We start from the raw sequence: 15,313 nt of genomic DNA, 5'->3' as shown, positions 1-15,313 counted from the left end.
CCAAGTGCTAAGATCAAAAGCCTGAGCCTCCCAAATGCTGGGATTAAAGGTGTGTGCCAACACCTCCTGGCCTCTATAATTAACCAGTGGCTAGCTCCACTCTCTGATTTCCAAGCAAGAGTCATTTGTCAGAACACAAACAAAGTATGTTGCAACAGACACCCACTTCATGATAAAAAAAAGACCCATATTCGACACCTGACATCAAATGTTTAGCTGCTCAAAAAACAAACAAACAAAAAACCCACAGTCTAGATACACATATGTTCATGACACGATCATTCACATCATGTTTTGAGAAAGACACCTATGTTTTCTAAATCATCTCAAGAAGTGAGAACATTCAATACAGGATTATAAAGAAATAAAAAAAAACAACCCTGTTTTCTGCCTCTGTTTTCCTTGAACTACAGCACCAGTGATGGCCACAATATAGAGACTGAAACATTCTAAGACATATTGAGACATGGTGTTTTAGGTGCTCTTGCCTTGACTATTGATTTCAAACTAATTTTTTTTTAAGATTCATTTATCTGTTTTTATGTATGTATGTATGTATGAGTAGTTTGCCTGCTTTCTAGCCACCACAAGCATGCAATTTCCAGAGAGGCCAGAAGAGGGCAATGGATTCCACCTTGAACTGGAGTTACCGACCATTGTTAGCTACTCTATGGGTCCTCTGGGAGAGCTACACATCCTCTTAAAGGTTGTGTGATCTCTTCAGTGCCTGCACTTGACTTTTGTCCTTCCAGCCTTTCTAGTGTATTAGTGTGTTAGAGGGACTGGTTCACACCCAACCAAAGAGAGATGTTTCTGAACAATTGTAGGGAGAAGTCCCCGAGGGAGGCATGAAAGACTGTCTTGGGATGCCAGGCATTCAAGCAGAGTGCTCCAGGGTTCAGAATCATCCCTCAGCATCTCTTACTATCAGAGTTGGGGCAATTATGTCACCTCTCATCTAGATGACAGTGCAGAAGAGGCCCATCAGATGAAATGAAGAATTGAGAAGATCTTCCTGTGGTTGGAGATGGGGTAATAAAACCCTGTTGGTGCAGCAGCTAAGCAGTGTTAAGAGGAAGCTTCATATTAGCCTGGAGGGATGGTGCCTGCAGCAAAAGCCACATGCCTCTGATAGACAGCATGTCTGTGCAAGGCATGAAAGGGAGAGGGATGGTTGAAGCTACTCTTTTACCACAGCAGATGACACTGTGTTTTGAGGAAAGGTTTCTTCCAGATGAGGGCATTATACTTCAGAAGTTCCCCTGGAACGGATTTGACCTGAGACTCACAATCAGTCAGAAATTTAATGTATGAAGAAATTATCCTTGTAAGTTCCAGCATGGTTCTTGGAAACTATCATTTTAAAGAACTTTAAGCTTGAGAAGGATTTAAGTTCCTCTCTGGCACTGGTCCCCTTCTCATTCTGAACTGACTCTGATACAATAAAGCATATCTGTAGATACACTGGAACTAGCTGAGACTTCATCCATCATACACTACCAATCACCAGCATGTGGCATGGGTCACACTGTCCATCTATCCATCATGGGGAAGAAGTCGATTTTAGGCCATGCCTTACTTCCATATAAGTCCTCAACAAAGCACTTGGCTCTTATGATAAATGCTACCAGACAGATGAGCATGAATTTCCCCCCTTGCATTTGTGCAGGGAGATAACAGTTTACTATCAGTCTTTCTCAGACTAAACTGTCCAGATTGTGCAATGTGGACTGGGCACTTCTTCTCTCTCATATAAACATTCCTAACTTTGAAAGCATTCTGTCAGCTACTCACAATGACCAGTCTTGGGGTAGCCAAATAGAAATTCAAGCTTATCTTGATATGTTTCCTGTAGTATTTGCAGCAGATAAATGAAGTTATAGGTCGGGAATGTAACTCAGAGATAGACTACTTGCCCATAATGTGCAATGTGCTAAGTTCAATCTTAGTACTAGGGTTGGAGGGGATGGAAAATTAACCCTGTTATGTTCTGTGAAGTGGCACAGAGAAAACTGGAGGTTTCATAGAAACTTCTTAAATATTCTGACCTCCGTTTCTTGCCCTCAGTTAACTGTGGCAAACCTTCATTTTGTGGATGAAAATTACCAATGAAGGACAGATATACACAGAGGCCATGAATATAGATACATACCTTATTAAATTCTGTGGTTGTTGTAATGGACTGGAAAGTGACTAATCTGGTAAAGGTAATGCAGACAAGCTTGTAGACATGCATTTATTTCCATCAGAACCACCTTAATGATGGAGAGGGGGAAAAGTCACAAATTGTTCTCTGAGCTGCATATATGTGGGGGTGTCAGGTCCCCACACTATAAAGCTAGGACATATGGTTTCCCATTCCTCACTTACAATAGAATCTCTCCATCTGGTGCCCTCCTATAAATATATTACTGTGTTCTATTTGTGTGATTTGGGACTTTGGTTATTTTACTTTGGCTGCAAGAACTCGAAGAAACATAGAAGGCCAATATCAAACCATCACCTGAAAAACATGTGAAGGGAATGTGGGCATCTGGAAATTGTAAATGTGCTAAGACTGTTGTTAGGCACAAACTGCACCAAAATGTCTCCTATAGATGCCTGGCTAACCGTTATTTATTGTCTTCCTCTTATTCTTTCCAAGAGCACAAACCTTCTAGTCAAAGTCCAGACAGTCTCTAAGGCTTGTTCCTGCTTCACTGGAGCTCACAGCCTCCTAAATGAGCACGACATGTTCTGGATGATTCAAAATTGGTCCAGGTAACCCACACTGCCTTCTGCTCTCATCCACATTCCTCTTAGATGTGAGCAGTCTATACCCCAGGCAGAGACAAGGGATTCACAGAATAGGAACTCCTGCATATGACCCTGGAATTAACACATTGGAAGAAGAGAGCTAATGGCTGCACGTTGTCCTCTGATCCACAACCACGTTCTTTCACATTTGTGCCCACACACGTAAGTACACAGGTAAATAACTGTGATAAAAATGTTGAAAACAGAATTCCACACCAGGCAACTCTGAACTCTGTATTGTAAAGTGACAAACACTTTTATGGTCAAATGATGAAAGAAAATCAAATTTTCCTCCAAGTTCTGTACAAAGGGATGAAAGAAGAAGAGGCTGCCAGAATGATGCTAGGGAGGGGGCCACAAAGACTTTGGAGGTTCAGGAAGGATTACTGCACACAAAGGAAGGAGAGAGACTTGGATCTGTGTAGGACCCACCCATCTCTGATGTTTTGTGAAAGGACAGAGACCAGAAAGGAGGTAGATTTGACAATGATGGGACAGTAGAGGGGAGACAATATCTTTCCCCTTCACTCCCTGCCAGCTGTGGCACATTCCTCTACCATTTAGCACCTCCTGCATTTTGTTTGGATTACTGTTTGCTGTTAACATTCTGTCTTCATCTGCCCTTAACAGGTTCATTCAACTGACAATTATGGGAGGTTCCTAAAGTGTCAGCAGGCAGGAAGGGGTACCACTGAAGGGAACATCCAATAAGATGAGATACCATGCTTGGGATTGTGCTGACATGCCACTGATCCCAGCACCAGGGAAGTAGTGGCAGAAGGATCAGGAGTCTGAGGCAAGCCTGGGCTACCTGAGCCCCTATCTCAGACAATAATATAAATAAAATGAAGAAGAGCCTGTCTTCACAGTGGAGAGAGAGTTGACAGAGCAATCTGTGGAAACGTGGCCTGACTTCGCCCTGTGTGCTCTCAGGTCTTTGCTCCCAGAGGATGTAGCAGTTGGGGAGCTGAAAGTCTGTACTGTTTGACAGACAAGCCTGGATTTCCTGCAGCAGACAGAACCCTCCCTTGCCAACCATCAGAGCAAAGGCCTTGAAGACAGTTGCTGGCTGTCTGCATAGGAAAGCCAAGGTATAAGTAAGGGGATGCTCTCCTGGCTCACAAGCAAGCAGTAATAAGCAACTGGACACTTCATAGAAGCACTTCATTGGGCCCTGGCTCACTGGAGTCTTACTGATAACTTTGACAGTGTGCAAAAGCAGGTTTAATATAGTAGTGGCCATGCCCAGAGAGTCTAAACCAAAGCACAGAAATCTGCATGTAAACAAGGCCCCCTAGGGTAGTGTTTCTCAACCTTCCTAATGCTGTGACAGTCTGAGGTAGAAGTCTTTCCAGGAAGGGAGAAGCTGCCTGGCTGAATTCGAGAAGCTCAGAAGCCAGGTACATACAGTTCATCACCCCTGAAACCTGTCAGGCAAGGAGAATGCTCTTTTCCAAAGCAACTGTTGGCATTTTTGTGTTGGGAAGCACCTGTACACACACATTTCTGTTGTGTGTCTGCTCTGAGCAACCGTACTTCTCACCACAGGACTACACTGACACATGTAAGATTTCCCATAATGCTCATCATCTTGCTCTTCTGGCCAATCAGCAGAGAGGAAAGGCTGGACTAAGTCTGGTTGCTTAGAGACCTCTGGAGAAGCCCACCTGTAATAAGAAAAGCTATTTCCTTCCAGGCTGCATGCACAAATAACAAAGAAAGGAAGCAGACCTCACAGATGCTCAGAGTGAGATGAAGTGAGTTATATGGCAGTTGAACTGAAGTTAGAAGGTACCAGGGGGTTGTGAGATACCCAGCTGTGCCTAGATGCTTATGCTGAGGGTTAGATCTGGCCTGCATTATGAACAGGGGCATTGTGGGGTTTAAATATGAAAAGGTCACATTACACATGATAGCTGGAGGCTTACCTTAGTGCAGAGTCAAGAATCAGTTTAAAACTCACAAATATAAAAGTACCCCTTAACTTGAGGAGCCCATTTTTAAAGAAAACAGGATGAATGGGAATTACAACAAGAAGGGGCACCTGTTCTAAAGGTTCTGGTGATGTTTTCAAGAGCTACTCTGCCTCATCTGACCAAGTCATTCTAGGCCATTGCTCTCAAAGTTACAATCATAAATAGTTTATTAAATATAATAATATTTATTAAATATAATAATAGTTTATTAAAGATAATGAGTGACTAATTCTCATTCAATATAATAGCATACCTATATATTCTTTTGCATTCTTTAAGACAGGGATTGCAGAGAAGGTCATTCCCCAACTATAATCCTATCATGACATTTCTGGACTTCAGCCAAGATTTTTATTGCAGAATTTAGCCACAATGTCCTCACTGCATTGATTCCCGTAGGAGTTCCATTATGCAGAGTTCTTTATAGGCTGTCCATAACAGATCATTACAGACTGCATTTCTTTGCTTAAGTCTACATTTCCTCAACATGAACCACCTTTTCTCTATATGGCCTATTTGTACCATAAGGTTTCGATTTTACCACATTCTTTCTAAGGAAACAATAATTTCTCTAGTATATTTTCTTGTTTATTATTTCTTTCCAGTTTTTAAGGTTTTTATTCTATGACTACAACAAACTAGAATGAGAAGAACATTAATCAGTTTTTAATTTTTATTATTTAAATTTTTGCTAGGTTCTTGCCTTCTTGTATGTCTGTGTACCATGTGCCTTTGGTATCCACAGAGGTCATAAGAGGGTAACAGACTCCCTACAGTTAGATTTACAGGTATTTGTGAGCTGTTATTTGGAGTCTGCTATTCACATAGAGGTCCTCTGGAAGAACAGCTAGTGCTCTTAACTGCTGAGGCATGTCCAACAACCTACATGTGCTCACCACCAAGCTCCAAGTTGAGATAGCTGCTCACCCATATTCCCAATCACCCCTAATGGGGCAGCAGAGACACAGCAGGTACAAATGGCCAAGCCCCCTGCTGCCAGCTCAAGGAGGCTTCAGGGGGCATTGGCATGGCACTGGTCAACAAGGAGAGCAAATTCCTCAATTGCTTGTTCAGCAAGGACACAGATGACATCCAGCACTCCCTCCCCTTCACCTGCAGCAGCAGCAGCAGCAGCTGAGCAATGGCTCCCAGATCACCTCCATGCACTACAAGACCAGGCTGTGCCAAGCATTCAAGAAGAGCAGCACATGCAAGTAAGGCCAGAAGTGCCAGTTCCCGGGGGGTTCCACCAGCTGTGCAGGCTCACTCGGCTTCCATGTATAAGACCCGAGTTGTGCTACACCTTCCACAGATCACCTCCTGCCCTCTGGTCCAGGCTGCCATATCATCCAGACAGCAGAGAAGCTGCGGCCGGAACCATTGTGGGAAGTTGAGGAGTTGGGGCACCTCTACAGACCTGTGAGCTGTGACTGTGTTAGGTAACAAAGTGCAAATTTTTAAAAGCCAGGTGGTCATATCTGCTTTTGAGATTTATGAAACCATGGGTCTCTTACTCGAGGAGAAATGAAGCAGAAGTTAAAAAATGTCAGTGGTCTCTAATGGTAAAATTGAAGTGAATACACAGATAGATATTTGTGGACTAAAATCAAGACTATGACATTGACAAGTGATAAAATGAATGAAAGTATAACATTCCCTTTTTATGAAAAATAACACATCTCGAATTTTCCTTAAAGGCTCAAGAAAAGAGTAAGTACCGACTCCAGGAACCAGAGGTCACACTGGAGAACTCTGATCACAGAAACACTTGAACTGTTGCTTCTGCCTCTGCTTCCACTTCCACATCTGTTGCTGTTGCTCCTGCTTCTGGTGTTTCTGCTTCTCATGCTTCTGCTTCCTCTCCAGAGGCTCCTGACTCTGCTGCAGCTGCTTCTGCTGCATGCGTTTACAGCTGTTGTTACTGCTGCTGTAGCACAAAGAAAATGAACCCACTCTACAAAGGCACAGTGGGCATACTCACAGCTAGGATTCTGTTATTAAGGAGAAAGGAGAAAAGGATAAGTAAGACCCTGATATATGTTGAAAATAGATAATTATTTTTGACTTACAAAACAAATTCTCTTTGGGCTGACATTCATGATGAACATATTTTACTATGATGGGTTATACTCAAGGCCATAGGCAGGCATTTCTCAGTATCACAATCATTTACACAGTTGGATCCCATTTCCACTTACATGGAAAGCAGTGGTATACAAATACAATCATCACAGCTGGCAAATGTGAGGGAAGCCCATTGCCTTGTCCTGTGGTTAGATGAATTCATCCACACCGAAGTCAGACTGCTGTTCCTCACCAAGAACCCACTTGCCTCCAGTTCCACTCACAGTACCTGCCAGTGTCTCCTGACACAGATAGATCTGGCTGCTGTTTCATCTCTGACTTGAACTTGGATTTTTATGTCCCTGTCCCTGCAGGCAAGTGACACTGAACACTTCAGCATCTTCCTGTTCTTGAATTTTTTTTTTGGGGGGGGGTCTGGCTTTTCTTTTCTTTTTTTCAAAGTTTTTTTTTAAGACTTTTTTTTAAATTCATTTAACATACCAACCACAGATCCCTGTCTCATCCCTCCTTCTGCTTCTCCCCCAGGTTCTCCCTGGGCCCACCCTCCCCATTCCCTCCTCCAAAAGTGTAAGGGCTCATCCTAAGGGTAGTCAGCAGAGCCTGGTACATTCAGTTGAGGCAGTGCTAAGCCCCTCCCCCATGCATCAAGGCTGAACAAGGCTTTTCTTACATTTCCTTCGATTTTGCTTGTATGCCATGCTCTCAGCTTCCCCCACTTGGTCCTACTCGTTTAAGTTCCTTCCATCTTCCCCTACAGTCTAGAAAATTTGCTTTCCTTCCTCCGACTACTATGTGTCTATGTGCCTGTCTCATTTATTGTTAATTTATGTATATTCAATTCCAGTAGGTGTTTGTCTACTTCCCACTGTAACCTCATTGGTTAGGTAGTGGGCTAGCATGCAGTAAGTGGCCACTCACAGTCTATTTATTGAATGAGTCAATGAAGTTTACCATCCCCACCAGGGTCCCTTCGGTCTTCTCCACCTCCTCCTGCTCTTACAATCTTCCTGCCTTTTTCATCATCTTGGCTATGCCTAGGATCCCAGGGTGTACCTGCTGAGCACCACTGGAATTCTGGAGACCCAGGCCCACAACTCCAGCCCATGGCCCCTGTTGTCTGGGGCCTATCAGTACCCTAAGAAGCCATACATTTCAGCCCACAGCACCAAGGTCTCTGATAGCCCTGGTGCCATCCCACAGAGCCAGGCAAGGTGAGGCAGGTTGGTCAGACAATATAGAGACTCAGCACCAGGAACTGCTAGGCATTTGGCCTCAGACCCTGGCCCAGCTCATGACTAGGGTGGAGGACATGCTTCAAGGCAGTGGGAGCTCTGAGCCCAGGCAAGTGGGAGCAGGTTGGTAAGGAGGCTGGGGACACCAAAGAGTAGCTGCTGCTCCAGGTGCACCCTCCTAAGAGGCAGGATGAATTCCAGGACCTCCTCACTTCACTGAACCAGATTCTGGCTCAACTGCTGCCCATTCTCTGCCTGAAGGGCATCTTCAGACTGCCACAGCACACTGACAGCATGGGTGAGTAGTAGTTCCCTGAGGCCCCTCTGAACTTCCAGTCAACTCTTCTCTCTGCAGCTCACTCAGTGGGTCTAGGATCTTGTAGTGGCCACTACTCTACCTGAATGTCAAGGGTTACACCTTCTTTCTTAGCCCACAGGGAAGGGACCAGTGTCTGGACATGAATTTTTACCTACTGCCTCTGTTCTGATTCTCTCAGGGAACAATAACATGATAACAATAGCAAAAGCCTTTCCTTCCCTGTCCTGGTTGTCCTCAGTGGAACACAATGTCCAGTGTCACATGGTGGTAGAACACCTTGGAAAGATGTGGGTCATCCTCTTTTCTAAGCTCCTCACCATATGTTAGCCATTGGGACCAGAAGTTGAAATCAGTAAGAAGAGATTCAATGCTAGGGGTAGAAAAGAAAGCCTAAGTTTTGATCCTGCCTATCCATTTCAGTATCACAAGTGCCTTTTCTCTCTGGGGTTTTTTCCTTCTTGCTTCCTGAAGTTTGGTATCCTTGCTGGTCCAGATTACCTGTGACTTATGCACAATGCCATACATGTTTTGCTTTAGGAAGTAATGGCCCAGAAGTTTAGGAAGTTACATGACACCATGTGAAAATCCTGTAATGGTTGGTGAGGCTCAGTTCCCTCCCTGACAGCTGAGTTCCCACTGGAGGAGAGCTGCTGACTGATTCCTGTGAGTGCTGTCCTTTGGAACCCTGTGTTCTTGATGTGGAAGTGATTGATTTATAAGTGTATATTCAGGGAAGGGTTCTACTGGGAGTTTGTTCCTGATGACAGGCTTGTCCTGATTGAGCTGAGAGTGGAAGACATAGAGCAGAGGAATGAGGAGACCTCACACTCATGGTGTGTATCCTTGCAGGAACTTTACCTTATCACATTTAAATGCTGTGATTTCCATGTGCTCTATCTACTGTTTATATTTTAACATAATAGTCAACTATGGCTGCTGTGGTTAAAATGCTCAAGTAGGATTTAATGCCAAGACTGTGAATTATTGTGTGTTGTTTATTTAATACATGCAACCCTTGAAAGAGCATGCGAGTGAGCCTTCTGTGGGTCCTGCCTTTGTTAATTGTGGATTAATCCACATAATAAAATCAATAAGCATAAGCTGGTAAAGGAAAGAGAATGAAAGGAGCTGGAAAAAAATCCTTTAGCAATTTGTGGGCCATAGTTTAAGAAGACCTGATTCTGTGGCCATTAAAAGTCCCCATAATGAAGGACATTATTTTACAAGCTGTTCCTGGTGGCAGTACCTATCTCCATCTCCACCCTCCTTTCTCTAGGTGGAAGACATTCACATACAGAGAGGCTAAACTGCCAACCACATAACAGAGCATTTCAGGAGTGTCCCTGCTGTCTCCTCCTTGGACTTCTGGCTTTTGCACTCTGTTCCTCAGACCTGCACTCTGTCCCAGTAGCTGTGGTTATTGCAGTTCCTGGGCCGAGACCTTTGTCTTCCTCTATAGCCCTTTGAAGTTGCTCAGAAGGGGCTGTTACATATCCTAGGAAGAGAAGGACAAAATCAAAATGACTTTTCCCTTCTAATTAGTTCTATTTATTTCTGAAGAAGGAAGTTTGCCAAAGATCTAGAAATCTTGCTGAAGAAGCACAGAATTAGAGGGCAACCAAGAGGTCTTCATAGGGATGTGTGTGCATCAACCCTAGGGTTAATCTCTGGCCTAAGGAAACTAGTGGACATTGCCACTCTTATCTAACATCCCCCAATACCTGGTAGTTAAGGTGCTTCTCTGGTCTGTCCTTTAAGGAGCTTCTCCTGACCTCCAAAGAAGGACATAGCATAAGGTTGATATTCATCTCTAGGACTGTGATTTCAGGTCCATTTCCCCGTATCCCCAAATTTTAATAGTCAGGAAACCTGTAGAACAGTACATTACACTGAAGTGAATGTTGCTTTATCTTACAGATGAGAAGAATTTAGAACAGCACTTGAGAGGGCAAGACACTACCCAGAGCCATTTTTTTTTTCCGAGACAGGGTTTCTCTGTGTAATTTTGCACCTTTCCTGGAACTCACTTGGTAGCCCAGGCTGGCCTCGAACTCACAGAGATCCTCATGCCTCTACCTCCCAAGTGCTGGGATTAAAGGCATGCACCACCACCACCTGGCCCCAGAGCCATTTGTTAACAAGGTGATGATGTTTGAGTCAATGGGTGTCTCTGTGTCTTTTTAAATCTGTGATATGGAAACACATGTTTGGTTCAGGAAAAAACAGGATCTCCTGCTCTGGGACAGATATGCTGCTGTTGAGCATGTCATGAATTACTTTCACATCTCACTGACTTGTGCAAACCCCTGTGTCACACGGTGGTTTATTAGCATCTTCTTTACATTAATTTCCCAAGCACAGCAGGGCAAGAATAGATTTTAGCCCACAGGTCCAGGTAATAGTCCATTTTGGGGATATCAAGGCAGGAACTCAGTCACATCACATCCACAGTCAAGAGCAGAGAGATAGAAATGCAGCCATGTTGCCTGCTTGCCTCTGCATATGCTCCAGCTTCTTCACTGTTACACAGTTCAGGTCCCAGCAATGAAGTGGTTCTGCACACTTTAGGGTGAGGTCTCCATCTCATTAACAATCTATAAATCTCCAACAGATGTGCTCAAAGCCAACTTAATCTAAAGAATTCCTCATTGAGGCTCTCTCTTCCCAGGTGACTCTAGTTTGAGTAAGCATCAGAATAATTAGAAACTAACACTCACACTGTCCCAGCATCATTGTTATGCTTCGTGGCTATAGGTAACATGAAAGAGAAAATTTTAAATGAGCTAGCAACATTGAACACCCTCAGTAGACATTCCAGCCATTTGGTGTCCTTCCTACAAACCCAAATAACTCTGATTTCTATTTCTCTTGCTTGCTTTGTAGCCATTTTCTGTAAGCCCCTACTGATTCACCGAGCTATTCCAAAGACCTGATACTAGAAGAACTAAAGATACACCACAGTGCTTCTCAGGTAAAAATCATTTGAGCTGTTACTAAGTCTTGTGGAAGAAAGTCATCAAACGAAAAATCACTGTTCCTGGTGGTAGACCAACAAGGTAGATATCCAGGGTGTTCAGGATCTTTTTCCTTCCTCCAGATTGATCAGATCCTTCCCAAATGCTGTAGGTGATGTTGTCCCCTGTGTAGACAAAGATAATATTGCTGGTCAGAGGAGCAGGGTTATTACTCCAGAGGGGCAGAGCAAGGTAAAATGTGCAAGGAGTCAGGTCCCTGCTGAGCAGAATGCCAGCTACTGTTTTCTCATGTCCAGACAGGAAGAGGTAGGGCTCCTTCTATCTGGAAAATTATTTCTTAAAGTCTTCTCAATGATGGAATGTTCACCTGGTATCTCCTGAAATCAAATAGCCTCAGTGAGAACTCTGCGAAATCCTTTGATATAGGCCTTCCAAAGTGGGGTCTAGTATAGTGTTCATGACTGTGAGTAGTATTCGGATTTAATAAAGTAGTGCACTCTACCAGTCCTGGTCCCTTGCTTGGTTACTAATCATTTCATCCATCTCTTGATTAGTATCTGGTAATTTTTACTGTTATAGTAGTAATTTTACTAATCATAAAGGCCATATTTGAGACCTCTCTTTATATTCCAGTAATCATTCCTGGGACTAGGTATAAAAGCTCACAAACGATCCTTAGCATTGCAAAACAACATCATACTGCCTCCAATTATAGGTGTGCGTTTTATCCCTCTTATCAAAAAATAGATTTTGCATTGAGAAGGTTAGAGTTAACATGTAATACAGTCAGGAAATAAAACAGCATCATTCTTGATTCAGTAATTTAAGTGACCTTGTTTTCACCCCAAAATCTCAATGATCAGAAAACATCTTGATGTCTCTTGCTCCAAGTTAAAGATAGGTTTACTCTCCATCTCACATTCATGGGTTTGTTGTCTACATTCAGTTGTTTAATTATTAGGTGGTCTCAGGGATGCTATCCTGGTCAGATTGAAAGCTATCTAGGACTCCATGAATTTCCTGGAAAAATATAAACATATCCTTGCCTCAAGGTTAGATTATCAGGCCCTCTCCATTGATTAATTTTTATATCTTTTGACTTAACATATTCTTTAGGCTGTGTCTACTTTTTTTTTTTTTTTGGTTTTTCAAGACAGGGTTTCTCTGTGTAGCTTTGCGCCTCTCTGGAACTCACTTGGTAGCCCAGGCTGGCCTCGAACTCACAGAGATCCGCCTGGCTCTGCAGGAAGCTGTGTCTACTTTAAGGCAATATGCTTTAAGGGAAGTAGAAAAAGGATTATCCTTTAAAGTGGAAAAATTAATAGTTAACTTGGATAAATGTAGTATTGTGTGTAGATTTACCTAGGTTCCTAAATATTGTCCTTTTATTTTTGAAATTTGCCATTTAATTATTTGACGGTGTTTTATAATAGCTGGATCTTGTGGATAGTAAGGGATTTTATTAACATGATTAATATTCCATAAAATATAAAATTCTTGAAGGTGTTGGCTAGTATAAGCAGGACCATTTCCAGTTTTAAGTTGTAATGGGAGTCCTAGAAAGGACACCCATAAAGAGCTATTTGACAAGGTTAAGTTTTAGATGAGACACAACTGTATTTTTGTGGAGGTGCCAGTGTCCCATACTAAACATGGGTTGTGCTCTGCAACTGACTAGCTAGAGAGAGGCATCATGCATGCCTGTAGTGAGCCTATTCTGAGCATAGACATCTAGATACTTCATGACTGAGAAAGAATAATTTTAGATGAAAACTACCAAATACTCTAACTTCTACTGATTACATTTTTGCTTAACCCATTTTGGCCTCCAAGGGAACACGCAATTATTTTTTCTTGTTGGACACTACATTTATATTATCTAGTAGAAAACCCTTTTTTAAAATCACTCTTATTTTTAAACCCAGCTAAGCCTGTTTCCATTGTTTTAACTTCTTATGATATACAAAAATATAAATTTGAAAGAATTAAGTTTTACTAATCACAAACACAAGGAATATGAGTGGTGTCCTGGCTTTCAATTTCTGAAAGACATACAATTAAAATGTCTCCATTGTTTGTGTTAAAGACAAGACAAAATTTCTTTTGCTAGCACTGTGCACATTGGATGCACGCATTATTGGACCAGGCATAAGCAAGGAAAGCTCCTATAGTAACAGTAACAGACAACTCATGGCACCAAGCCTTTGGTTAAGCCTCCTGCCAGCAACCTGAGTCAAGGCTGTTTCTAGCTTTTCTCCTGAGCAAGCTCTTTGTTCTGTGTTCTCTGGAGAAAAATGAGTGAGCAGTTCACTATTACTGTCATGTTTTAATAGAATTGAGTTTATTGCTTGTTTATTTATCTAATTACAAAGCAAGTTCCTTGAAATAAAGGAATAGTGAGAAGTTCCACTGAAACACATCATGAGGGTTATTTCTTTCAGTGTAAAGTCTTTCAGCAAGGTAAACTGTCTATGTAAACAAACTTCATTCCTTTTTAATTATTGCTTTTGGCCTAACCTTGAAAATATGAACAGCATTCAAACTGAAGCTTTTCCCTGTAAAATGAAATAGATTTGTAATTGGTATGGCTATAAGCATAGTTTTAGAACACTTTAAAGAATTTTATTATTTATATGGTGATCATTATTAACTTGTATGACCTAATTGGGTTTAACAGTTTACAAAGAGTTGAGAGCTTTTTGTATGATTAGGATTTTACAATTTTTATCCCTGTTGAGTTTGAGTTTTAAAAATTTGGATTGAAGATTTAACTTAAGATCCTTTAGCCTCAAATATAAAACTTAAATAAATACAATCATAGACTTGAATTTTATTTTACTTTTTTCTCTTTCAGGGTGTACCATTATAGAATATCACAGTTTCTGATATGACTCAGTTTATGCAGAGAGATTAAAGCTGAACAAAGTTGGGAAAAACAAAGAGGCTAGATGTATTATCTTCAAGTGCATTTCTGCTAGCCTAAATAGACCTTAGGTATTTAAGAGCCTTATTTATCAAATATACCAAATTTATCAGTCACATATTTGTTTCTTATTTAAATTTTTCCAGAATCCTGGTGTTCAACATTTAGCAAATACATAAGTGGTTAGACATACATCTTTTGAGTCAGGTTCTTCTATCCTGAGTAGATTTATATTTCCTTATGGAAATATCATGATATTAAATTCCATTTTTCTCCAAAATATTTTGAGGAACTGTGATTGCCTATTTAGTCTATAAAGGAGATATAATAATAACCAAAGGGGACAGTAGGAATAATAACTTTTATACATGCTGCCTATGTATAGATTTTTTAAGTGATAACTTTTTGTTACAGCTGATTTTTGTTATACATTTTACAAATTTTAACCATGCCCCAGGAATTTATAAATCCATAGTTAAAGAAACTATATGTCTTAAGATACTATTTTTTTTGAGGTAGGGAGCAAAGAAATTAAGAGTTAAAATGTGTTAGAGTACAAAGTAGATAGAGCTTAGAGATTTTCATCTCTTCATTACACATTTTTCAAATCTATAACACTTTTGTAACAATTCTTTTCTATCAGGTTAAGTCAGTTTCCATTTTAATATAACTTCCTTTATATGCAAATATATACATGAAGTGAGTTAAAAGTAACCTATGACTGAGCAATGTCTAATAAAACCTGATGGAATATATTAAGGTTTTACTGTTGAGCTGTACAGTCAGGGGAAGTTATTATCCATTTTGAGGAGTATGAAGAATTTGTGTATAAAATACTTGCTCCTGGTTTTTGGAAGAACAATCTGTAAAATCACTAAGAGCAAACTCTACAGGATTTTTAGATGTAATTTTGTGTCATACCCATTGAGTATTTTCAAAATCTCTTAAAAGTTGATGTACTGGGTAGTGATTATCTATAGATCCTGTGTAACATATAATGCAATCTG

Source organism: Peromyscus californicus, unplaced genomic scaffold (assembly GCF_007827085.1).
Source record: "Peromyscus californicus insignis strain IS unplaced genomic scaffold, ASM782708v3 Scaffold_12__1_contigs__length_115047231, whole genome shotgun sequence".
Classification (NCBI taxonomy): domain Eukaryota; kingdom Metazoa; phylum Chordata; class Mammalia; order Rodentia; family Cricetidae; genus Peromyscus; species Peromyscus californicus.
The sequence above is the reverse complement of the archived record's forward strand: the minus strand, read 5'-3'. Positions refer to the sequence as shown.